The 25,420-nt window shown below is 37.8% G+C and overlaps 1 protein-coding gene across 1 annotated transcript in view; it reads left to right on the forward strand.

Moving 5' to 3' along the window:
• The window catches only part of LOC125399866 (uncharacterized), an 80,316-nt gene that overhangs the window by 49,515 nt on the left and 5,381 nt on the right, over positions 1 to 25,420 (forward strand). The window lies entirely within an intron of this gene.

The following is a 25,420-nucleotide window of genomic DNA, read 5'->3' on the forward strand; positions in this document are numbered from 1 at the left end:
CTCCTCCTCACCGGGACCCTGTCCCGGCCCGAAGGAAACTCACCCCTCCGATGGCCCTCTACTAGAAGTCCAATACATTACATTTTTAAATTAGCTACACAAATATGATACCATAATCAAGATCAGAAATATATATATATACATATATATATATAACAATATTGACCTTAAATTTTTATCAATAAACCAAGATCCATATAAATGCAAATTATTTATATCTGTATCATGTTCCCCTTTAAATGTAAACAAACATTTATAAACAATATCTGTGAATCTGGGCATAGTTTTTTCTATTCTGTTTTTTGTTAATTCAGGGAACTGTTCACCAGGTCTTTTGTGGTGTATACTGTGTGCTAGGTTTATCTCAGTCAGTAGTTGGAGGAAGTGATTTTGGGGGGATGTTTACAGCAACCTTTTAGGGAGATGGGGTCTATTAAACCATGATAATCTGAAAGTAATCCACAGGTTCTCATCCTCTGTGAAAACAAAAGAAGAATGTCTTTTTTAAAGCAACATATTCATAGACTCAAATTTTAAAGTCAAGAAAACTTTATGTTGGTTTATCTTAGCTGCCTGTACAATGAAGTGACTCCCTGTACTTAGCTCCTTTATAGTCAAAAAATTTAAAGAAAACTCAAAAATATACAAAGTTCAGACTTTGTGTATAGTTCAGTTTTCTGTTGTCTATTTTTTACTCCTTTTAATTTATGACTATCTGTACCCTGTCTCTTTAAAGGCTTTACATTTTTAAAGTCACTAACTTTTTAAATGACTTTTTATACTCTAGCTTTCCCCACTTAGTTCTGTTTTTCCCTGCCATAGGCATCAGTTCTTTATTCATTAACCAATAAAAGCAACACACAGACCTCCCACACCACTGGTAGACCCATATGGGAGCAGACGTGTGTTATGTATTTGGACAAAGCCTATTCCTGATTATGTCTTATAAATGAATGAATAATGGAGTCAGTTCTGTATTAGATGGTATAAATTCAGTGGTTTTAAAATGCAAGAAATCTCTTTCTACATATTGTGAATCAGTAGCTATATTCAGAGATTTTTTTAAAATCCCTTAGTACCATAAGAATAACATATAACTCAGCCTTTCAGAAAGAATTATAAGGGCTTTGTTGCACTTTATTTAATTCTTCTGATTTATAACCTACTTTTTCTGATTCATTTGCATTAGTATAAAAGGTACAGGCTAAAGTTATTGGTGCATCATGTACAATTTAAAGAAAAATCTAAGTAGCTCTCTTTATAAGGTTAATTATATCATCTTTGGAATAATTGTTGTTCAATTCTCCCCAAAATTTAACAAAAGTCCTTTGCTATGGTTCATTGCCTTCCCATAATTTTTCAACTGCATCAGTGGTAAAAGGCACTATAATCATTGTTGTGTCTATACCTGCTAATTGATGAAGTCTCAATTTTCCTTTTATAATTCAGAAATCTTTTCTACAAAAGTTTTTAATTTTTTCCTTTGTTTTCATGGTAAAAAGATCCATTCTATGACAATATCTTCCCTCTGCATTAAAATTTTTATAGGAGAAATTCTGAAAGGCAATATTACTAGAATATAATTAAAATGTGGATTCACCCTATCCATATGTGCCTCCTAAAATTTCTTCTCAATGATCATGAATTCTTTTTCCACTTCAGCTGCTAATTCTTTCTTTCTTTTTGTTTTGTTTCATCTAGACAGGGTTTCTCTGTAGCTTTGAAGCCTGTCCTGGAACTAGTTCTTGTAGATCAGGCTGTCTTCAAACTCAAAAAGATCCGCCTGCCTCTGCCTCCCAAGTGCTGAGATTTATAGTGTGTGCCACCACCACCCAGATCTAAATTTTCATTTTCAAAAGTCAAAGATTTAATAAGTATACATGTAGCTTCTGGGTCTGTACTCCTTAGTAAATCTTTGTAAAACGTCACTAAAGGGTTCTGGCAGTGTTTAACCCTAATATATAATTCAATTCTCTTTTCTCATTCCTGAGTTGTGTACCAAGTATTTAAAGCTGCTGTGCTACACTGGGACAAATTCGGTGTGTTTTAGACAGCCTGGTCCTAAGATTCAGAATAATGTCCCTCACCAAGAATTTGATGTTGTGAAGTTACAAATCCTTCTTCTCTTCCCTGTTGTTCTAAAATTTTAACCTCTTCTCTCTATTAACACTTCAGAAGCAGCTCAGGTCCATTTTCTAGGACCACTGAGATTAATTGAAGCCACCTGTGTGAGATGGCTTTATTGCCTTAAGCCCATGTTTTCATAATTTTCCTTACAAAAGATTAATTCAGTCCATGAACCAGCATTTCTTGTGTAATGTCGTTTAGATCACTCATACATATAGGTTCTCATGTTTATTCTTTGACTACTTTAGCGTAATTGTTGCCAGATGGTCTTTCTGATAAGATCACTGTAAAGGAAGTTATAATTCTGGAAAAGTCGTCCCAGAGTCTGACATGTACTGATTCCTGTCTTTGTACTTCCTGTCCCTGCTCATCAGTTTCAATAAATACCTCATTTTTTTCAAATCTTTTAACCACTGCCTTTTGTAAAGTCTGGATCTCCTGCTCAGTGTTCTGTTCTAATGGCTCACTGAGAATTCCAACATACATAATTTTTCCAGGAAAGATAACATCTCATCCTTGAACATAACTTTGAAGATGGATTACATTGACAGATTTTCATATGTTGAACCATCCCTGATCATGGTTGATGGTCTTTCTCATGTGTTCTTGGATTCAGTTTGCCAGTATTTTGTTGAGTATTTTTGCATCAACATTCATGAGTGAATTTAGTATGTAATTCTCTTTCTTAGTAATATTTTTGTGTTATTGGGAATTAGGGTAATTGTAGTCTCATAAAAGGTGTTTGGTGATGTTCCTTCTGTTTCTATTGTGTGGAACAGTTTTAGGGGCTTGGTATTAGTTTTACTTTGAATATCTTGTAGAATTCTGCACTAAAAGCATCTGGCCCTGGGCTTTTTTTGATTGGGAGACTTTTGATGACTATTTCTATTTCTTTAGCAGTTATAATCTATCTAATTTGCTTACCTGGTCATGATTTAATTTTGGTAAGTTATATTTATCCAGAAAATTGTTCATTTCCTTTAAGCTTTCCAATGTTGTGGAGTACAAGATTTTGAAATATAACCTAATAATTCTCTGAATTTCTTCCATGTCTGCTGTTTTGCCCCCTTTTAAATTTCTGATTTGTTAATTTGAATATTCTCTCTCTCTCTCTCTTTTTTTTTTTTTTTGGTTAATTTTCAGCTGTTCTGTAACTCACTAGTCTGGGATTTTCCTGGCTTCTTTATATAGGCCTTTACAGCTATGAATTTTTTTCTTAATAGTGCTTTCATTATGTCTCATAATCAATCACTCATCATTGAAATTCCTTACTATAAATGGACACAACTCATCTATAAAAAGACACAGGCTTACAGATTGGACATGAAAATAGAATCCATCTTTCTGCTGCATATTAGAAGCATACCTCAACCTCAAAGACTGGTATTGCCTCAGAGAAAATGGTTGTGAAAATTTTTTCAAATAATTGGACCTAAGAAACAAGCTGGTGTAGCAATCTTAATATGTAATGAAATAGACTTCAAACTAAAATCAATCTAAAGGGACAAAAAAAGTACACTTTATACTACTCAGAGGAAACATATATCAAAAGGAAATCTCAATACAGAACATCTATGCCCCAAATACAAGGGCACCCTCGTATATAAAAGAAACATTGCTAAAGCTTAAATCACAAATAAATCCCACACACTAATAATGAGATACTTTAACGCCAATCGCACACACTGGACAGGTCTCTCAGACAGAAAATTACCAGAAAAATAAGGGAACCAAGAGATGTTATGACTTAAATGAACTTAACAAACATCTATAGAACCTTCTATCGAAACATAAAGAATATACCTTCTTCTCAGCACCTCGTGGATCCCTCTCAAAAATTGACAAACCAACCTCAACAGATGAAAGAAATTGGAATAACCCTAGGTATCTTATCAGATCACCATGGTTTGTATTAGAATTCAACGGCAACACTAATTAAACAAAGTCCATAAACATATGGAAATTAAACAGTGGTCAACTGAATCATCAATGGGTCAGGGAAAATATAAATTAATAAATTAAAGATTTTTCAAAATTCAATGAAAATGACTCTGCAACATCCCCAAATTTAAGAAAGGTTCTTATGAGCTTCAAGTGGTCAGTTTAGATCCTCCAACATCATCACAGGTAAAGTAAACTTAGATATGAATTATTTATCTACAGTTTCTTTTCCCACCTGTGTAATTTATTTTTTACAGGGGAAAGGAACTTTCCCTGTCTCCCTGGCCTGAATTGTCTTTCTCTCCTCTCCCAAAATTTCAAGTATGCACCTAAGAAATAAAGTTTCTTATCTAAGATTCCTTAACTTCATATTTTTCCATTAACATATATTTATTCCACCAATTTTATAATCATTTGTGGTGTTAGTATTTGCTCTTGCTCTGCCCAGGCAGTTTCCTTGCCACAGTTGTGCACCTTGCCCTCCAACACTCCCTGCAGGAGGCCCTTTTGCATTGTCCTGACACAGACTGCCCCATAGCAGCCTGCAGGTTTCACAGAGTCTGAGACAGCCTGTTTTTTCCTGGTCTTCATGGGTTTTCACTATGTTCCAGCCTTCAAGACAAGAACTACAACTTTGCTCCTTATCATCAGGCAGCAACCACGCGAGAACTTCACATCCTATGCCACCTTTTACTATGTTGAACTCTGTAGCCCAGAGACTGGACTGCTTTAAAAAATATTCTGTCACTAATTGTACAGACTGTCCCCTTAAGCCTGTAATGTATATGATATCAGAGAATCTCATTATGTATCTCTGACAGTTGTTCTGCTACAAAAATCTTGTTATGTATGTTTGAAGACAGTGGGTACTGCCTTCTCATAGATAAAATGGTTTATTGTTGCCTTTATTGGTCTATTTCAACTGCAGCTTTGGTCCTCTAGATGCACACTACTAACCAGGTAACCTCTACCTAACATTTTCCATCAAAATACAGTTTTTTAATCAAAGACTAATAGATGAGACTAATATTCTCAACTAACAGTCCCTTATTTTAATAACTCAAACGTACAACTTTTAGACCCACATTGTGTCACACTAACTATAAATTAGTTGAGAATTTCTTTAAATAGAGCTAACTCTGCCTCTCCTGCCCAGTGCTGGGTAAACACTCCTGCAACTCCTTCCTGGCTGGGCTTTGATTGGTAATTAAGAAGGAAAACAGACCAATTCATGAGTGTCTTCCATGTTCTACTTGGTGGATCTGGGTTACCTCACTCAGATGTTTTTTTCTAGTTCCATCCATTTGCATGCAAATTTCAAGATGACATTGTTGTTTTCTTTTTATCCACTGATTAGTGTTCCATTGTGTCAATGGACCTCATTTTCTTTATCCATTCTTCAGTTTAGGGGCATTGAAGCTGTTTCCACCTTCTGTCTCTAAAGATAATGCTGGTATGAACATAGTTGAGCAAATTCCCTTTTGGTATGATTGAGCATCCTTTGGTATATGCGCAAGAGTGGTATTAATGGATCTTGAGGTTGATTGATTCCCAGTTTTATTGAGAAACTGACATACAGATTTACAAAGTGACTGTAAAAGTTGATACTCCCACAGGCAATGGAGGAGTGTTCTCCCTACTATACATCCTCTCCAGTATTCAGAAAATTTACTATATTATTATGACTTCCTTGAAGTTTTGTTGGTATGGGTTCTGTCTGTGGAGAGACAGTTTTAGTTTTCTCTTCTTGATTTTAGAGGCTTGTTTTCCATTGTTTCTATGCATTTTTTTGTATTTTCCAGTTGTTGCTATCTTCATGCTTGTGTTTCGGCTATGTAAGTGATTGATAGGGTCAGTACACTGGTTTTGGGTTTTTCAAACTTTCTCATATATTATTGAATATTTGTCTTAATTAGCATCACCTGTCAATATGATGTAGCCTAGAATCATCTGAGGGAACATCATTTGAGGGCATTCCCACTCAAAATCACTAATTACTATGCCTGTGAGAAATTGTGTTGATTGATTACTGATGTAGGAAGGCTCCTCCACTGAGTGCCAATACTCATAAGCAAGTTGGGCTGGACTGGATAAGAGATATAGCTGAGCCTGAGGCAGTGACCAAGTGAGAGAGAAAGCTAATAAAAACATTTCCCCACGGTTATTTTTACTTCAGCTACTAATTTTAGTTTCTATCCTAAGCTTCCACAATGATGGATTGTGATGACAGTATCAGTCAAATAAACCCCGATATGCTTTTGGTTAGAATTCAATAACTCTCCGTAACTAGCAAGTTATAACAAAATCTGGTAGATCAGACTGATGTTATTACTGCAAAGGACCTGGGATTGATGACTTTTGAAGGACTGTTGGAGATATTAGGACTTTAGCTGGCAAAATTCATAGAAAATTATACAGAGGGCAACACCAGTTATTCTTATGGAACTGGGAAGATGGGAGGGTTGGAAGTAATGCAGACTGCGAAGGTTGAACTCATTGGAGTTCAGTGGAAAAAGAGTTCATGAAAAATTAAGCTAGAGGCCATTGTATTATAATTTTGCCCTGGATAATTCTGACTTTCTCCATTACCTGAGAATGGTAAACAGGAAAGTTTAAAGGGCTATACCTCCCACAGTCAGCATCCAGAGTCAGCCAATGGAAATACCTACAGGCTAATTGACCCGTGAGCCAAGGAGCCTATAATGCATAAATCTATGGCTTTTAACAGAGGAGACCATTCAGAATTCTTTTAATTGTGTGATTACAAGAGTTAAAATAATAAAGCAAGTATAGTAAAAATCAGTATTACTGTATCCAGTTAAGCTTATAAATGTGATAGTCTCGAAGCCTCTGCAATGGTGGACACCTGAGAACCTGAGCTAAATTTGCCAGCTGGTCATAGTCTGTTAAGGGACATAGTCTGTAGCTATCATGCAATCTTCTGGCATGAGAAAAATATGTCAATTTAGTTGTCATTTGGTTCTTGAGTTGCTCTCATGGCTGTCAGAAGTGCTTGTGACTGCTGATATCAGCCTGAAGTCACAGAACAAACATCATCTTTGGTTTCCTAAAATCTGTACTTATTAGTATTCTGGGTACCCTTCCATCTTTTGAACAGGAGAATCAGTCTACTCCATGTTGTGTAATGGGCTGTGCTAGCTAGCCATATCATGTCCAGGAGAATGAAGGCAATGTGGTTGTGGATTGCAGGAAAACAGCTGTGTCATCTATCTTATTTTTTTAACAGATGTTACAAGACAATATTTTGTCTTGAGTATCAGAGGGGACTTTGGATATTTTACCGGTGTTGAGAATGTTAAAGATTGTGAGGATCATGAAGTTGAACTAAAAGCATTTTCATTTCTTTTTGTTTATTCCCTTTATTCTTCTCTCATATGGTACATCCTGAACACAGCCTCAATCCTGCATCCTCTACCCAGTCCCCAACCTTACCCCTGTCCCGGATCCACAGTTCCTTTCTTTCACTTCAGATGATGTCAACTGAACATCATGACAAGATACCATAAGACTAGGCACAAACTTTCATATTCATTCAGGATTAGGCAACCCAAAGGAGGAAGAGGGTCCCAAGAGCAAGCAAAAGAGTCAGAAACAATCACACTCTTACTGTTTGGATTCCCACAAAAACACTAGGCTATAGAACCATACTGTGAAAGGGGAGGATAGGACTGAGATCCTTCAAGATGCATAATTGCTCTGTCAGACTCTGAGTCCTTATGATCCCTGCTTAGTTGATCCTGTGGGTTGTGTTCTTCTAGTGTCCTTGACACCTCTGTCTTTTATAAATCCCCATAGAAATTTCTTCATTTTTTAAAGTGCTTCAGCTAATGTTTGGGTGAATTTCTCTGCATCTGACACAATCATTTGTCAGAGGAAACCCCTCTGATGACACTTTTTCCCTGAAACAATCTATGTTTATATCAGAGTAGAGCTAGGAATTATTATATTGGCCCTTATTTTCTTTTTTGTTACTTGTATTTTGTTCTATCTAAATCTCTGAGCCATCAAAATTCTTGTTTCTTGCCATCCAGGCAGTCTTGATCATGGGTTGCCACTTTTCCCTTAGGCCTCAAATTAGTCCAGGCATTGGTTTGCCTGCACACTAACTTAAACCACCAATTCCCTGCTATATGTTCCAGACAGTGTGTCATATAAATTATGGCTGACTTTCTATTTCAGTCCCACTACTGAGAGTTAGATATCATTACAGAAGATGACTGGTGCAGGCTCCATAGCCTTATTTACTGGGAGTCCACACTAGGGTCACCATCATATTTTGCAGAAAATTTCTACTGCACTATGTTTCTTTTTTTTTACTTTTTTATTTTTTTATTAAAAATTTCCACCTCCTCCCCGTCCTTCTTTCCCTTCCCCTCCCCACCTCTCCTTCCCTTTCTAGTCCTAGGAGCAGTCAGGGTTCCCTGCCCCATGGGAAGTCCAAGGTCCTCCCCCCTCCATACACTCCTATAAAGGTGAGAATCTGAATGGTCTCCTCTGTTAATAGCCATAGATTTATGCATTATAGGCTCCTTGGCTCACGGGTCAATTAGCCTGTAGGTATTTCCATTGGCTGACTCTGGATGCTGACTGTGGGAGGTATAGCCCTTTAAACTTTCCTGGCTCCAAGGCACAGCATGGATCAGACTCAGCTGGCCATAGCATGTATGCATGTTTGCAGTAACCTATGCCAATTGTAAGGCAAACACCTTACCCCCTTCATTCTTTTCACCCAGTCAGAAGTGGGAGAGGCTGTGGCTTGGTGACCACAGCACTGCTGGTTGCAAGAGTGAAGGCAAACCTTATTTTGGTCTCTCCAAGATGGCAGCGGATACACTGCCAGTGCTGGGGTAGGACTATAATATTTAAAATCTCTAAAAAGCTCTGCCTTTGTTTCTGCTTCTTTTCAGCTCCTCTTGCTATCAAAATACATCTAAGCAACTGTACAGATATTTGAGTACTATTTCCTTGTGTCATGTTTACAAATATTTGCATTTTTACTTCCAATTTTATGTCCAGCTTTTCTTTCTTTTTTTATATCTACTACTAATTTCTGAGCACTCATTATTTACCTCTCTACCTGTGGTGCAATTTTCTTGTGGGATCCCTCACATGCTTCCTTGTACACCTGACCACACTTCTGTGTGTTTAGGGGTTCACTGATCAGCCCCACATTTAGGTGTCACTTGTTTGCTGACTGCACCATGTTGGGCTGCCATTTGTTGGCAAAGTTACCTTGCTTTCTAAAATGTTTTACAGCTGCTTCATGTCCAGCATTGTCATTCTCAAATGCTAGCTATTTTACTATTAATTGCTTTGCCTCTGCGTCTCCAATCAACCTGTTAGATGTCTGTGTCAGTCTGGAGACAAAGTCTTGAGATAATTTATTTGGTCCCTGTCTTATACTAGACAACTCTCTTTGGAAGATGGAAGTCCATTCCAGGCCTTCTTGGCAGCTGCATTAACATGGACATATGCTGTCATATCAAAGTCTAATTGCTGATCTCTCCCCGTGTAAGGTCCCTTGGTCCTCCACACTCTATGTCTGAAATTATAAGTGAACCACCTCTATTAAATGTTTCCATGGTCCTGGTGTTACTTCATTGCAATAAAGGCCTAAATAAAACAACAGTTGGTCCCAGGGACTAGAGTATTTCTCTGATAGGCCTGGCCATACTTTTGTTTGAAATAATATGGACTTTGAGAACTTGGGTTAGGAAAAGTGTAGTAGGCATACTAGTAAGAGTCTAAGAGACATGGCTTTGAAATGGTATGAAATAGTAGGAGATAGCTTATGGGGTTTCAGAGGAGAATTTTCATACGATTCCTAAAAATCATTGCTGTGATAGTTTGGTGAGGGAAGAGTCTGCATTTTGCAAATGAATCTCCCTAAGGCCAAAATGAAGAGTTTTGATTAATTTCATTGACAGAAGAAATCTCCAAAGAGCTTAGTCTAGGTTCTGTCATGTGGATATTAGTGGTAACTCTAATGGAGATATATTATGAAAGGAGCAAGAGAACAAAAGAATATTTGAGAAGAAAGGGGGCATGCGAAAGTGGAATGTAGCTAATCCTCTGTTCAAGGAGACAAGCAGATTAAGAAAAGGAATAAAGGGAAAGGATATCTGAGGAGCTGAGGACATACACCTTTAGTCCTAGGACTCACAGGCACTCACATCCCTATCTCTGTGAGTTCAAGGCCAGCCTGGTTTACTGAGAAAGTTTCCCCGATAGCCAAGCTTAGGCAGTGAAAGATAGAAAACTAGTGAAGTTGAAATTAAACAAGAAGCCATGTTCTGCAACAAGAGTCCTGGGCACCCACTTGCTCTGTTTCTTCTCTTAAATCAAGTGACATAATATTTTTCACCTTATTTTCTTCTTTTTCCAGTTATAATGCTCAGCCTTATCATTTTGTCCCAAGATACTTATTGAGCTCTACATTTTTCTCTGCTCCCCTCCCTGCCTCTCTTCTCCCCTTTCATCTCTCCCCAATGGGTCCCCATGCTTCCAATTTACTCAGGAGATCTTGTCTTTTCCTACTTTCTACTTTCCATGTAGATTATATCTATGTAAGTCTCTCTTAGTGTCCACATTGTTGTCTAAGTTTCTGGGATTGTGGTTTATAAACTGACTTTCTTTGCTTTATGTTTAAAAACCACCTATGAGTGAGTACATGTGATAATTGCATTTCTGTGTCTGGGTTACCTCACTCAAAATAATGTTTTGTAGCTACATCCATTTTCCTGCAAAATTCAAGCTGTGGTTATTTTTTTCTGCTGTGTAGTACTCCATTGTGTAAATGCATCACATTTTTCTTATCCATTCTTTGATCAAGGGGTATTTAGCTTGTTTCCAGGTTCTGGCTATGACAAACAAAGCTGCTATGATCATAGTTGAGCACATGTTCTTGTGGCACAATTGAGCATCCTTTGAATATATACCCAAAGTGGTACTACTGGGTCTTGAGAAAGGTTGTTTCCTAATTTTCTGATAAATCACCACACTGACATCCAAAGGGCTTGTACCAGCTTGCATTCCCACCAGTAATGCAGAAATGTTCCCTTTTCCCCACAACCTCTCCAGCATAAGTTGTCATCTTATTTTTGATCTCAGCCATTCTTATAGGTGTAAGATGGAATCTCAGAATTGTTTTGATTTGCATTTTTCTGATGACTAAGGATGTTGAACATTTTCTTAAGTGTCTTTCAGCCATTTGAGATTGCTCTGTTGGGAGTTCTCTGTTCAGGTCTGTACTTCATTTTTTTATTGGATTATGTGATCTTTTGGTATCCAATTTCTTGAGTTCTTTGCATATTTTGGATATCAGACCTCTGTCTGATATGGGGTTAGTGAAGATTTTTTCCCATTCTGTAGGCTGTTTTGTCTTGTTGACTGTGTCTTTTGCTTCACAGAAGGTTTTCAGTTTCAGGAGGTCCCATTTATTGATTGTTTCTACTAGGGTCTGTTATGCTCTGGGGTTATATTTAGGAAGTGGTTCCCTGTGCCAATGCATTCGAGTATACTTCCTACTTTCTCTTCTATAAGATTCAGTGGGACTGGCTTTATGTTGAAGTCTTTGATTCAGTTGGACTTGAGTTTTGTGCATGGTGATAGATATGTCTCTATTTTCATTTTTCTACATGTTGATATCCAGTTATGCCAGCACCACTTGTTGAATATACTTCTTTTTTCCATTTGATTTTTTTTTGCTTCTTTATCAAGTATCAGGTGTTCAAAGATGTGTATATAGATATTCGGGTCTTCTATTTGGTTCCATTGGTCCTCCTATCTGTTCTTATGTCAAATCAGGCTGTTTTCAGTACTGTATCTCCATAGTAGAGTTTGAAGTCATGAATTGTGATGCCTCCAGAAGTTCTGTTATTGTACAGGATTGTTTTGGCTATCCTGTGTTTTTTGCTTTTCCATTTGAAGTTGAATACTGTTCTTTTGAGGTCTTTGAAGAGTTTTCCTGGGATTTTGCTGGACATTGTGTTGATTCTGTCTAACTACAGATTTTTATGTTTGCCTTATGCTTTACTGTAGATAACAGATATTCTAAAATCATATATCTGAAGATGGTCAAACTAATTCTCAGCTTGTTATCAATAAATTATTGACTATTAATTTCACAATTATTATTTGTTGTCTAGAGAGGTATGCATATGCTGCTTTTATTAAACAAAACAGGGGAAATGTTGGAGCCACAAGTATTATAGAGTGAAGGTATATCTGACTGAGTGCTAAACAGATACTCAAACAGTATGTGATATATAACTTTACAGTCCATCTTTGGAGATCAGCAAAACTGATACCTCTGCACTTTTAAATTTCCTGACCAAAAGGGGCTACAGAGTCTCACCTTCTAAGGCCCAACTGTCTACCCCTCAGGTCATTTATTTGGAATTAACTATAACCCCAACTCAAAAGGCTATTACCCTAGACAGAAAGAAACTATGCAGTCCCTTGTAGTTTCTTCCACAAAACAAGAGGTTTTTCATTCCTAGGGATAGCTGGCTTCCTGCGTTCCTGGATCCCCTCTTTTTCTCTCCTCTCCTGCCCCTTATACAAGGCAGCTCTCGGCTCTCTGCATGAGCCCCTTCTCCATCCCATTACTAATCCCTTTCAGAGACTCCAGCAAGCCCATATCCAGGCCCCAGCTCTTCATCTGCCAGATTTAACCTGTTCTTTCTCCCTCTATGTAACAGAGAAGAAGGGACATGTCCTTGGTGTCTTAGGACATCGGCTGGGACCTTCTTTTTCACCTGTTGGGTACATGTAAAAGAAGCTGGACCTCACTACTCAGGGCTGGGCACCCTGCATACCTGCTTTAGTGGTCACTGAGATTCTTATTTATGAGTCAAAGAAACTAAATTTTGGGTCACCCAAAACTGTCTTTTCCCAGAACAATTCATCCCATCTCTTAATTTACAAATGCTTACAAACTTTATACCCTTCCCAAGTTCTCTCCCTCCAGGTGGCATTAGTAGAAGATGCCACACACACCTTCCAATGCTGCCCACCCTTTAATATCTCAAATCTCCTACTTCAACCTAACATTAATTATTCCCATCTCACACCTGAAATTATTTTAAAAAGTATTATATTGCCCCAATTTTCTAATTCTGCTTTTCTGGAATGTTTCAGTTTTGTGCCTTTTCTGTGTGTGTGTGCCTACGTAGACTATGTAGCACATATTTTGAATCTCACAATGATATTCTTTTCACTCTGTCTGGAGTACTGGTACTAAAAGAATTTTGGAAAAATAGTTTCTTTGGTGTATATCATTTGTCTTATGGTTTTGTTGTGGTTACTTTTATAAACTATTTTTAATCATTATTTCATATGTATGGGTGTTTTTCTAGTTTGCATGTCTTTGTGTCCCATTCATGTATGGTGTCTAAGAGGTCAACAGATGGTGTTAGAATACCTAATACTGGAGTTACAGATGGTACTGAGCTTCAATATGTGCCGGAAATGGAACCTGGTTACTCTGGAAGAATCTTCAGTACAGTTAACTACTAAGGTATTTTCCACCTCAAGTTTTCTCTTCTTCATGGTTTTCTGTCCAAGACAGCCTAATCACAGTCAGACTCCTGATACTGATGTAAAACAGCTTAACTCCCCTCCATGTGAATCAGCCACCAGTAGTGGTGAAGTTCCTAATTGTTTATCCAATACAGAATTGTCAGCCCCTAAATCATAAAACTACAACTAATAAAGTCAACTCATCAGATTGTAATTTTATATTTCAGCATATTTGTTCACACATACTCAACAGGTAAGACACTACAAGGGAAATATTTGGTAAGAGATGGAGGGAAGACAGAATAGAGGAAAGTGATGTTATATCTTTTAATGAATAATGTACAAGATAAATTTTAAATAAAGGAAGTGGGTCTTGAGAGATGGCTCAGCAGTTAAGAGTACTGGGTACTGTTACAGAAGACTGAAGCTCCATTTCATACCCCACATGGTAGGTAAGACTTAGCATAACTGTAGTCTCTGGATTGTTGTCCCTTCTTCTGACCTCTGTAATTACTGTGCACATACACATGCATACAATACATATATAACTATAATTTACAGATTAGAAAAAGTAAAGAATCAAATTCTGTAGAGTAATGCCAAAACCCTGAGACAAGAAGCAAGCAGGGTTAGTTAAATAAACTAATTCTGGTCTTCCATGGAAGCAGCTGTGGCCTTCTTCTGAGCCAATAGGCTTAGAGACTAAAGCAGCCTTGTTCTCAGGTTAAAGTAGATCTCTAGAACCATTCATCTAATAACAGATTAGATAACAGATTAATAACTCCTACATGAGTTTTAGATAAGCATGCCCCTAAATATCTCTCCTTTTACATTGCGATCATGTTGACCATGTTTAGAAGTGGGTTTGTTGACCGACTATGCTTAGGAATTATGCAGAATTCCACAGGAACATGTCCAGATTCCATAAACAAAATCTCCATGCTTTTCTTCTTTAGGAACAGCATTGCTTTGGAAATAATACTTCTTGTCACCTGAGGTAAGTAAACTGTCTCATTTATTCAGTTTTGGCTGAAGTGTGTTCTAGGTAGTCAATCTGTCTACCTCTGGAATTAATTAAAACTCAAAACTTAGGAATACCTTTAGGGGTTTTTCTTATTTAAGGTTTCGAAATGGGAAGACTCACCTATAATTTGGATCTTTTGAGGTGAAAAGATCCACCTTTTCCAATTGGTGGTGGTGATGATCTTTAATCCCAGCACTTGGAAAACTGAAGCAGTTGGATTTTCTGAATTTTTGAACAGCCTGGTTCAGAGAATGTGATCCAGGCCAACACAGATAAACAATGTCTCAAAAAAAAAAAATCAAGAAACTTGATCAAACAAAAATATCCACTTATAATCTGAACCCCCCCCTTTCTGGAAGCAGTTTACTAAATAGGTATATTGAAGAAAAAAAGTACTGTCTCTGTTTGTCTGCTTGCCCTCTCTCTCTCTCTCTCTCTCTCTCTCTCTCTCTCTCTCTCTCTCTCTCTCTCTTTGCCTGCTTGTTCCATATTTGACTAGGAAGTTTATTCCTATAACAGATTTAGAGCCTACTTTTTTTTGAATTTTCATATATACTGCAAATCTGCTGAGATTCATTCAGCTTTCTATTAGTAGACAGCCATTGTTTGAATAGTTGAACCACAACCCATGAGACATTCTAATTAATCCACCTTCTACATATATAAAGAATTTCATTCTACCAGTCCTGTTCAAGTAGAGAATCCTGAATAATGCAAGGATTTTTTTTTTCACCTGCTCACTGAGGAAGATGTACTGGCTCACCATACTGCCCATAAAGACATTCTTCCAGCCCTATTCTCTTGAGGAATTCAATTTACCATGAAGACTACACTTATTATTATTACTATTCTTTTTCTCAAGATTTGGACCTCAAATTCAGGAATTAAAATCCTAATGTAATAGATGTATCAACTAGTTTTCTCTCAGGAGAAAAATATATTATGTTGTTGATGATATGGTTCCTGAATTGCTCTCATGGTTGTCAGAAGTATCTGTGACAACCAGGTAAAAATTATTCTTAGTTCTTCTGATGGCAGCCTGAAGCCACAGAACAAGCTTCAACTTTTATGTTCTAAATGTGTAATTTTGTAATATTCATGACACCCTTCCATCTGTTGAACAGGAGAATCACTCCACTCCATATTGTGTAATGGACTGTGCAAGCCAGGCACATTGTGTCCAAGAGGAAGAAGGCCATGTGCTTACGGGCTGCAGGAAGATAGCTGGATCATCTACTGGACACAGAGTAAATGATATTGAAATTCATATCTCTGCAGATCCATAAATTCTGGTTCTAGCATGGAAGCCAGAACCAAGGACTACTGTGCTGTGCCTTTAAGAACACTGTAACTCTGGGAGATTTGTTCTTGTCACTCAAGTCTCACTAGCCAATCACAGCCTCCAAGCTGACCTGTCAGTCAAAAGTCAGGTAGGACTTCCTGGCGCCAAGTTACAGGCTTGATTTTAAAGCAGAGCAGGCCTCAGTGAATTGCGTGCTGTTTTGTGAGTGCAACTGCAGGGAACTGTGAGGAGAGCATGGGTGAGCATGGAAGCCACGACATGGTGAGCAAGGGGCTGCTGTCCCAATATGGAGCTGAGAGGATGGTGAGCTATGTGGGACTGTGTTGCAGATCCTCATTGAGCCTGGGTGGGAGCTTAAGGCCACAGTCAGGGTTCTCTTAGGCCCCATGTGGTACTCGCAACTCCCTAGCCACAGTTTCTGGTCTCTGAAAAATTCCTCTGTGGGCTGCGTCTGTGAATAGCATTTCAAGGAGGGAGTTGTGTGTAGAAACTTATTTGTAGTCAATATCAACGCGAATTTGATGCATATGGAAGCCAAGCAGCTAAGCTTGGAGAGTTTTTCTAGCTTATTCCAGAAGTTCGGCATTTTGCGTTTAACACTTAGGAGTAAGAGCCATTTGGAGTTAATTTTGTGGAGTTTGTAAATGGCATTCTTGCGTTTGTTCCCACTCCTCTACTAACCTGTTATGAAGAAAAATAGAATTGTTGATATAAAGGCTTCACCATTGCTTATTTAACTGAGGGAAGGCTGCCTCTAAATTACCCAAAGATAAGTAGCATGCTAACTAGGCCTGCTAGAGATTAAGATGCTAGGATACATATTTGTTCTCTACGATTGTCCAAACATTTGGCTCTAAACCATGATGCAGTAGACAGTGTTGATTTACAAACAGCCACTTGGCCTATTCCCATATCAAAGAACAGGCCTCTCACAAGCAGCTCAAGGAGCCATTACAGGGTCACAAGGAACTTGAGGGCATGGTCTGCCATAAATACCCAGTTTTCTTCTATGGAAACTTAAAAGTTCTGCCGGATGCACAAGATGAGAGCAGGTTTCAGCAGTTTGAAAAGGAAAACACTTGTGCAGAGGACTGGGCTGATCAAGCAACGCTTTTCATTTAAGTTCTCACTCATGGAGATGGAACGTAGCTCCTTCTCAAACCCAGTGACTTTTTGGCAGAGCCAGGAACAGCCTAGTGACTAGGCATTAGTAGTTTTTCCCAAGTTCCTGAGCTATACAGAATGAGATAGAGCTCCTACATTGGAAGCAAGAATGTGCTAGGAAGAGATGGTAATGGCCTGGAGTCAGTGTCTTGGTGGACAGGGTCTCATATCCTGAGAACACTATTCTTTCCACCACACGGAGCTACAGTTACCAGTCCCAAGGCCACTGAGGGCTTCGTCCAAAATATTCTTGAAATATCCTGTGATTCCCCTTGTGATGTGGTGTTTGAATAACTGTCTCCTGAGTTTGTCTCATTGTATGGTAATTTCTGCTGACTTTTATTTTCCTCTGGAAGTAGTATACAAAATGCTATTCTTCTTGCTTGCTTGAATAAGGTATTTCATATGCAATACTCCTCTGCCTCAGCTTCTATCTTTTCTTTGCTTTACTTTTTTTTTTTTTTTTTTTTAATCTTTCTCACCTTCTGGCAGCTCCACCTCAGGACCTTCACTAAAGTATGACCTGCTATTTCAGGTCTCTGGTATAGTTATGTAAAATTATGGTAATGTCTTTTCTTTGTAAGTCTCCCATTGGCCTAAAGGATTAGGCTTAAATTTCCTTTCACTTTTTAAATTCTTCTGAGTGTGAGCAAGAGTCTGAACCTAAGAGAAAGTTAAGAATGGCAGCACATGTGGAATGCAGTACTTGTTCTACTCTGTCTCCTATTTGAGCATTTACCAGAGATGGATGCCTGCTATCATTACAAAGATTTTTCTTTATTAATCTCTCAAGTAAATGGAATGATTTCTCATTGGAAAGACGACTCTAGAACAGCTGTGCTTCTAGCCTTTTAGAAAAATATTTCTCAGACAAGCTCTCCTATATTGTCATAGGTGACTTTTATCCCAGTCTCTTGCTTTCTGGTCAGTGACCTTGCTATCCTTTTGATTACACCTCCAAAATTCTTAAATTAAATGACTGTGCAACCTCAGACTTTTAAAATTACCCACTTCAGTCATGTAATTGACGGTCCATTACAGTCACAGGAGAAGGATTTGCATGTGGAACATGGTTTCCGTCTTCAGACCAGAGAAGACAGAATAGTTTACTGAGTGCACTTCAGGGCAAATGGGAGGAAATCAGCTGCTGGAGTGTGGTACTTTGAATGTAATTGGCCCCTATATTCTCATAGGGAGTGGTACTATTAGGAAAAAAAACTATGGGTTTTTTGAAATGGGTATGGTCTTGTTGAAACCAGTGTGTCAATGTGGGTGGGCTTGGATACTGCCAAGCATGTCAGTAAACTTCCCATGACCTGCATACCAAATTGTAACCAGAACCACATCATCCTGCACATTATCATGCCCTCACCATGATGAAAATTCACTGAACTCTGAACTGGAAATGAGCAAACTTCATTAAGTATTTTCTTTATACAGGTCATGTTGTCTCTTCACATCAATAAAAATCATAACTAATACAGACATTTTTAGTGATTTTTTTAACATGCCAGGATATATTAATTTATGTCATGTGAATGAAGACAAACATGATTTGTGAGTTTATAACTTGGGAAGGTTAGCTTGATCCAGTGAATACTGAGTTTCCAGTTAGGTAACTGTCCTGTGCAGATGTGTTCAATTCTGCTTGACTCAGTAAAGTCAGCTCTTAGGTTTGAGAAACAGCCATTGACTGTAACTCTGTATGTCAAGTTACAGATCTCAGCAGTCAGTATGTGCATTTGAGTTATTCCAGTCAGTCTATTATTAGTGACATTTAGTCTACAATGAAATGTCCTAATATTTTTCAAAGTCAATATACCTGAGGTATATCTTATTGTTTTTAAAATAGTTTTTTAAAAAGCGCATTATTTGTATACTTTTTCAAATTTCATTTCTTTAAATGCATTCCTGCACTATTTTCTGTTTAGTTCTGTTCCTCACTGTTACTTCGTTATTACAGATTTTATTTTTTTATTTTTCCAAGCATTGTTGATTTATTTATTTCTCTTTAGAGCAAGGCATTTTTTTTCAATCAGGTTTGTCCCCACAGTATATAGTTGGAAATTTGAAATTGGATGCAAAAATGAAATCCTACACTAGCTCAGAATTGAGTATAATAAAGGGTTATTTATTTAGATCACAGTCCTCAGCTTGAACAGGGAACAACAACTGAATCCCGCAGCCAGATGTGAGAGGGAATGCATGCTTCACATCAGCATTTAAAGTATAAGAGGCCACGCGCAATTGAGTGGGTAACTTAAAGACTACTGGCTGTAGGATTTCCTACAGTATTTTCCCCCTTTTATTTAAATAAGTGAGTTCTAAGCCTAATACAAAATTATATACAAGAAGAACAAATATCAGATATAAAAATTAGAATTACACCAAGCATAAACAATATCAAGCAAGAAATGTGATAAATGTTTCAATAATTATCCTATCCTAAGGAGTTTAAATCTTGTGTTATAAATAAATTGAAGAAGAAAGTAATATACCTTTCTAGTCTTCAACCCCATTGAAGACCTGAGAAGGGAAATAATATTTCTTGAATAAGCAGGAAGTGCAATCAAGCAACTTCCAAAGGGTACAACAAATGACAGAGACAACTGGCTACCTGGGCAATCACCAAAAGTCTTATTTGCAATGTTGTAGCAACCAACTTTGGCTAAGGCCTAGAGTATCTGGCAGACTGTTTTCAGAGGCAGAAAATTTTTCAAAACCATCTTACCCTGTCTTGGCAAGACTTGACAGTCTTTTTTCTTGTATCCTGCTTGTCCTGTCTGGACATCATTCATTTTGTGAGTAGTCGATGCATGGGTAGTTTCTTGCCCAAAGGTCACTTTTGCCAAGAAGATAAGAAGCTGCAAATGGAGTGTCTTCCATGCTCAACATTCTCTCAGGCATAGATTTGAGCAATCATGTCTCACGTCAACAAAACTGTAAGTTATTTAAATGCTCGTTGAAGTGGTGGAGACTACCTGTCTATGCAGAATACAATTTCTATGTATGTAAACAACTTGATTATTCTAACAATAAGTATGACAAATATGGATGACTATTGACCTTTAATTCTTTTTTGGTTTTATTTTTCGTTCTTTTTTATGTTTTTTGTTTCTTTTTTCGAGACAGGATTTCTATGTGGCTTTGGAGCCTTCCTGCAACTAGATCTTATAGACCAGGCTTACCTTGAACTCACAGAGATCCTGACCTTTAATTCTTAATACCTATATATAATTTATATATAACCTATATATAATTTAACTTATATGTGACTTCATATATAACATATGTAACTTCGTGTATGATACCTATATATAACATATATGACCTATATATGACATATACTTGTATATGACTTCATATTGGAATATTAAACAATCTTTAAACAACTGTCCAACAAATGAGGACAGTGACCTCAAAGTGTAAACAATGTGAAAGTACCTTAATCAGAGGTAGAAATGTATGTGATAAATACATCCTAAAATTGTATTGATATACAAAATGTCTTAAGCAGAGGTAGAAGCATGCGTGCATACAATATGACAAAATAATTTTGCTTGGGCATATAAATATTGTAGATGAAAAAAGGAACATATTCAAATTTAATTTAAGTTTGTATCAATAGACAAAATTCTATACCAGTGGAAATTGCCTGTTGCTCACAAGTAAAAACCCCGTTTAAATGCTCCATAGCCAGACAACACTAGCTGAAGCACTTGGAAGCAAGCAGAAATTTGGGTGAGGGTTTTTTAGAAACCAGAGGTGTCAAGGACACCAAAAAAACCACAATTTACAGAACCAACTAAACATGGATCATAAGGGCTTAGAGAGCCTGACAGAGCAATTATGGAGTTTGCAGTGTCTGAGTTCTATTCTCTCAATGTGTGCTTCAGCTAGTGTTTGAGTGAAGTTCTTTGCATCTGCCATAATCAATTTTCAGAGGAAGGCCCTCTGTTGACAATTAGGCTAGGAAACCATCAATACTTTTATCAGAGTAGAGCTAGGAATCATTATATTGATTATTAGTTTATTTTTTGTTACTTGTATTTTGTTTTACTCGAAGTTCTGAACCCTTGAGCTTCTCGTTGATTGCCATCCAGGCAGTGTTGGTCAGGGGTTACCTCTTTTCACTTAGGCCTCAAGTTAGTCCCATCATTGGTTTGCCACTCCACCAATTAAGCCACCAATTTCCTGGTATATCTTCCAGACAACACAACTATGTCAAATATTTTGTGGATGGCTTTCTTTTCTATTCCCATCACAGGGAGGTATATATCATTAGAGAGATGACAGGTTCGAGCTTCATATTCTTAGTTACTGGGAGTCCTCACTAGGGTTGCCCTCTTAGCTAGCAAAAAGTTTCTACTATATTAGGTTTCCACATCAACCTTAAAAGTTTTCCTATTCCAGTCATCTCTCCCTGTATAGTCTCCCTCCATACCTCCGTTTATCTCATGATTGTTACTGTTTCTATTCCCTGTTCACCCATAAAATCTAGTCTATTTCCTCTTTTCATGTGGGCTCCGTGCATCCCCTGCTACAACCATTCTTATAACTTACCCGCTCTGAGTCTGTGGATTATACTGTGATTATTCTTTACTCAAATGCTAATATCCATATATCATGTTTGTCTATGTGGTTCTGCAATTACTTGCTCAGAATTTAATAGAACTGGTAAAGATCAAAATAAAGAATTCTACGTAGATGAACTTAACAGGCTTAAAAACACATAAATAAATGTTCAACAGCCTTAGCTATCAAGGAAATACAAATCAAAACTACTTGAATGATTCATCTTACACCTGTCAGATTGGCTAGTATCAATAACACAAGTGACATCTCATACTGTCAAAAATATGGAGAAAAGGGAACACTCCCCCATTGCTGCTGGGAATGCAACCTTGTATAGCCAGTATGGAAGTCAATATGGCAATTCCTCAGATAATTGGGAATCTATCTACATCAAGACTCAGCTATACCACTGTGGTAGTTTGAATATACTTGTCCCCCTTAATCTCTTATGGAGTGGAAGTAGTGGGATGTGTGGCCAATTTGGAGTTGGCATGGTCTTGTAAGAGGAAGAATGTCACTGTGGGTTTTTGAGGTGTCTTATTCTCAGGATACTTCCCAGTGTGTCAAACTATGTCCTGTTTCCTCTGAGTCAAGAACAAAGGACTCTCAGCTCGAGTATCACATCTGGTTGCCTGCTTTCAAGTTTCCAGCCATGATAATTAAGTCAACCTATAAAATAGTACGTGAGCCAACTTAGATTTTTTGCTATAAGAGTTTCTCTGGACATGGTGTCTCCTTAAAAAATAAAACGAAACAAAAAACCAAAAAAAAAAAAAACCTAACTAACACAGAAGTTGGTTCCAGAGTCTTAGGTATTGCTGTGCTAATCCTAACCATGCTTTTGTTTAGAATAATACGGTCTTTGATTCTTTGGTTAAGAAAATGACAGAATGCATTTGGCACTGCATACAGGATCATACTAGGAGGAGCATGGGAGAGAGTGACATTGATAATGATATAAAATATCAGGAGCCAGCTCAAGAGCTTATATTGGTGAAGAAAGTGCTTGGTTCAAAGAATCTGCCTGAGGCTAAAATAAGGAGATTTTGATAAATTCCATTAGCAGAAGGAATCTCAACAGAGCTTAAGATCGAATCTGCTGAAGGGATATTAGTGGTAACCCTACTGAAGATACATAAGGAAAAGAGCAGCTGAGCAAAGGTACATACTTGAGGAGAAAAGGGCCCCCAAAAGTGGAATATATCTAAATCATCTGCTCAAAGACATCAACAGATTAAGAAATAGAATAAAGGGATTGGTGGCCTGAGGGGGTGGTGGCACATTGACTTTAATCCTAGGACTCAGAACACAGAGGCCTGCACATCTCTGTTAGTTCAAGCTCAGCCTAGTTTACAGATCAAGTTCCAGGACAGCCAAGCTTATAGAGCAAAAGACAGAAAGCTGGTAAAGATTGAATTAAACAAGGTGTCATGTTCCAACCCCAGTAAACAGCAGAACCTGACAGGTTGGGCCTCGTGGTTCTGGCTTGAGATGAGGGTAAAAGAAAAGTAATAAATCATCTGTTTCTGGTTATTTGGAGCTGAAGAAACATCTGTGATGAGCAAATTATCAGAAATATTGAAGTGAAATATTGCTCTGCTGGATACTTAATGCTGGACGGCTAGAGCTAAAAATTTAGTGATGATTCAGAGACCAGCATCACTGATGTGAAAATTTCTGGGAAGTGTTTTCTAAGAGCACAGAGAAGCTGTCTTCCAGAGGTAGCCAAGATGGTACCTCATGCTGGTAGATGGAGTTTGTAATGTGTTTCACCTAGGTGGTAATATTTTCAAGGTATTGATGAATGTAAGATTTGGCCCAGTGAGAGGCCAGCAAAAGAGTTCACTGAAGGTGCAGTGTCATTGGCAGTTGAATGCCCAGGACTGTAAGGGTCATGCCAAGAGGTGCAGCACCTTGAGGAGGTTCTATGAGAAACAACAGGTGAAAGTGAATCCCAGTTGCAACAGAAGATCCCAGTGTCTGGAGAGGCCAGCACTGTGAGATGACCACCAAAACAGCAGTGACAGTGGAACTGAGCCAGCCAGAGTCTAGAAGACCAGGTGTGTGCACTGCAGAGGGCAGAGTTAGTGTATTGACCCAAAACCTATGGAAGAATACAGAAGATCTTGAGTGGATTTTAATATTGGAAGGTTAGAATTCTTTAATTACACAAGATGTTAGAGATCCCAGGGTCATAGGTTACCTGCCAAGGAGAGTTACTAATGGGGAATGAAACCAGTCCAAGAAAAAGAAGTGTGCTGCTCTCAACACAGCAGAACAGGATTGTAGACCTGGAGAGCTTTTGGTCATGGAATTAGGTATCATTACATTGGCTGTATTTTTTTATTGTTACTTGTATTAGGTTCTAACCTAGTTCTCTGAGCCATCCGACTTCTGATTCTTGCCCATCTAGGTGTTCTTCCTAGCCACCTTGGGCCTCAATTTGGGCCAGTCATTGGTTAGCCACTACACAAATTTTGAGCCACCATTTTCCTGATATATCTTCCATACACAACAAGTCTGTGTCAAATATTTTGTGGATGGCTTGGTTTCCTATTCCCACCACTGGGAAACATATGTGATTACAGAAGATGGCCAGTACAGCCTCCATATTCTGAGTTATAGGGAATCCTCACTATAATCACCCTCAAAGATTACAGAAAGTTGTTACTGCACTGTTTGACCATCAACCATTGAAAGATTTTCTATTCTAGTAATTGCTGTGTTTTTCCCTCCATCCCTCCATTTACTCCCATGATCCTTCCTGTTCTTGCTCTGAGTACACCCCACAAAATCTAGTCTATTTAATTTTCTTGTTTGTGATCCATGCACCCCCTGCTACAGCCATTTTTGTCACTTGCCCTATCTGGGTCTGTGGATTGTACTGTGATTAGTCTTTACTCAACAGCTAATATCCACTTACAATGAGTACACATCTGGTTTGTCTATGTAGTTGGGGTTTATTTACTCAGAAGCAAAGAACTCAAGAAGCAACACATTAAGAAATAAATTAATTGAATAAAAATGTGGTACAGATTTAAATGAGTTTTAAATAGATGAATCTACACTGTCTTAGAAACACTTAACTCAATGTTCACTATACTTAGCCATCACTAAAATGTGCATCAAAAGAACTTTTAGAATTCACCTTATACCTCTCAGAATAACTAAGTTCAATAACGCAAGGGACAAATCATGCTGGCAAGTTTGTTAAATAAGGAGAACATTCCTCCAATGCTCCTGGGAATGCAAACCTGTAGAGCCACTGTGGAAAATAATATGGCCGTTCCTCAGATAATTGGTAATATATCTACCTTAAGACTCTTTTTACATTTTTTATTTGAATGATTTTTGGATGGATACTGGCTTTTATTAATTTGTAACTCTGGTTTACCTGTCGCTCATTTCATAGGCTTTGACTGACATCCAACTCAATTTAATTTTTCTGCGTTTTCATTGATTGCTGGGATTGAAGGAAAAAGTCAATATATCCAAATTTGCTCATCACTTTTCTAGATAATCATTGTTCTTACTATTTCTGTAATGTTTTCTCAGTAGTATTGTTCTGCTTGATTGTCTGTCTCTGTACGTCTGTTTATTGGCATTTCTTTCTCAAGGCTGTATTTTATTTAAAGTGCCAAGGAATGGCACATATGAACCTCCTCTTTAGTTTCCTTCTTAAGTGACTGGTGATTACATTGCAATGTAATGTCATGGTAGAAGTATGGGAAGCAGCAGCATTA

Source organism: Myodes glareolus, chromosome 2 (genome assembly GCF_982192425.1).
Source record: "Myodes glareolus chromosome 2, mMyoGla1.1, whole genome shotgun sequence".
Classification (NCBI taxonomy): Eukaryota; Metazoa; Chordata; class Mammalia; order Rodentia; family Cricetidae; genus Myodes; species Myodes glareolus.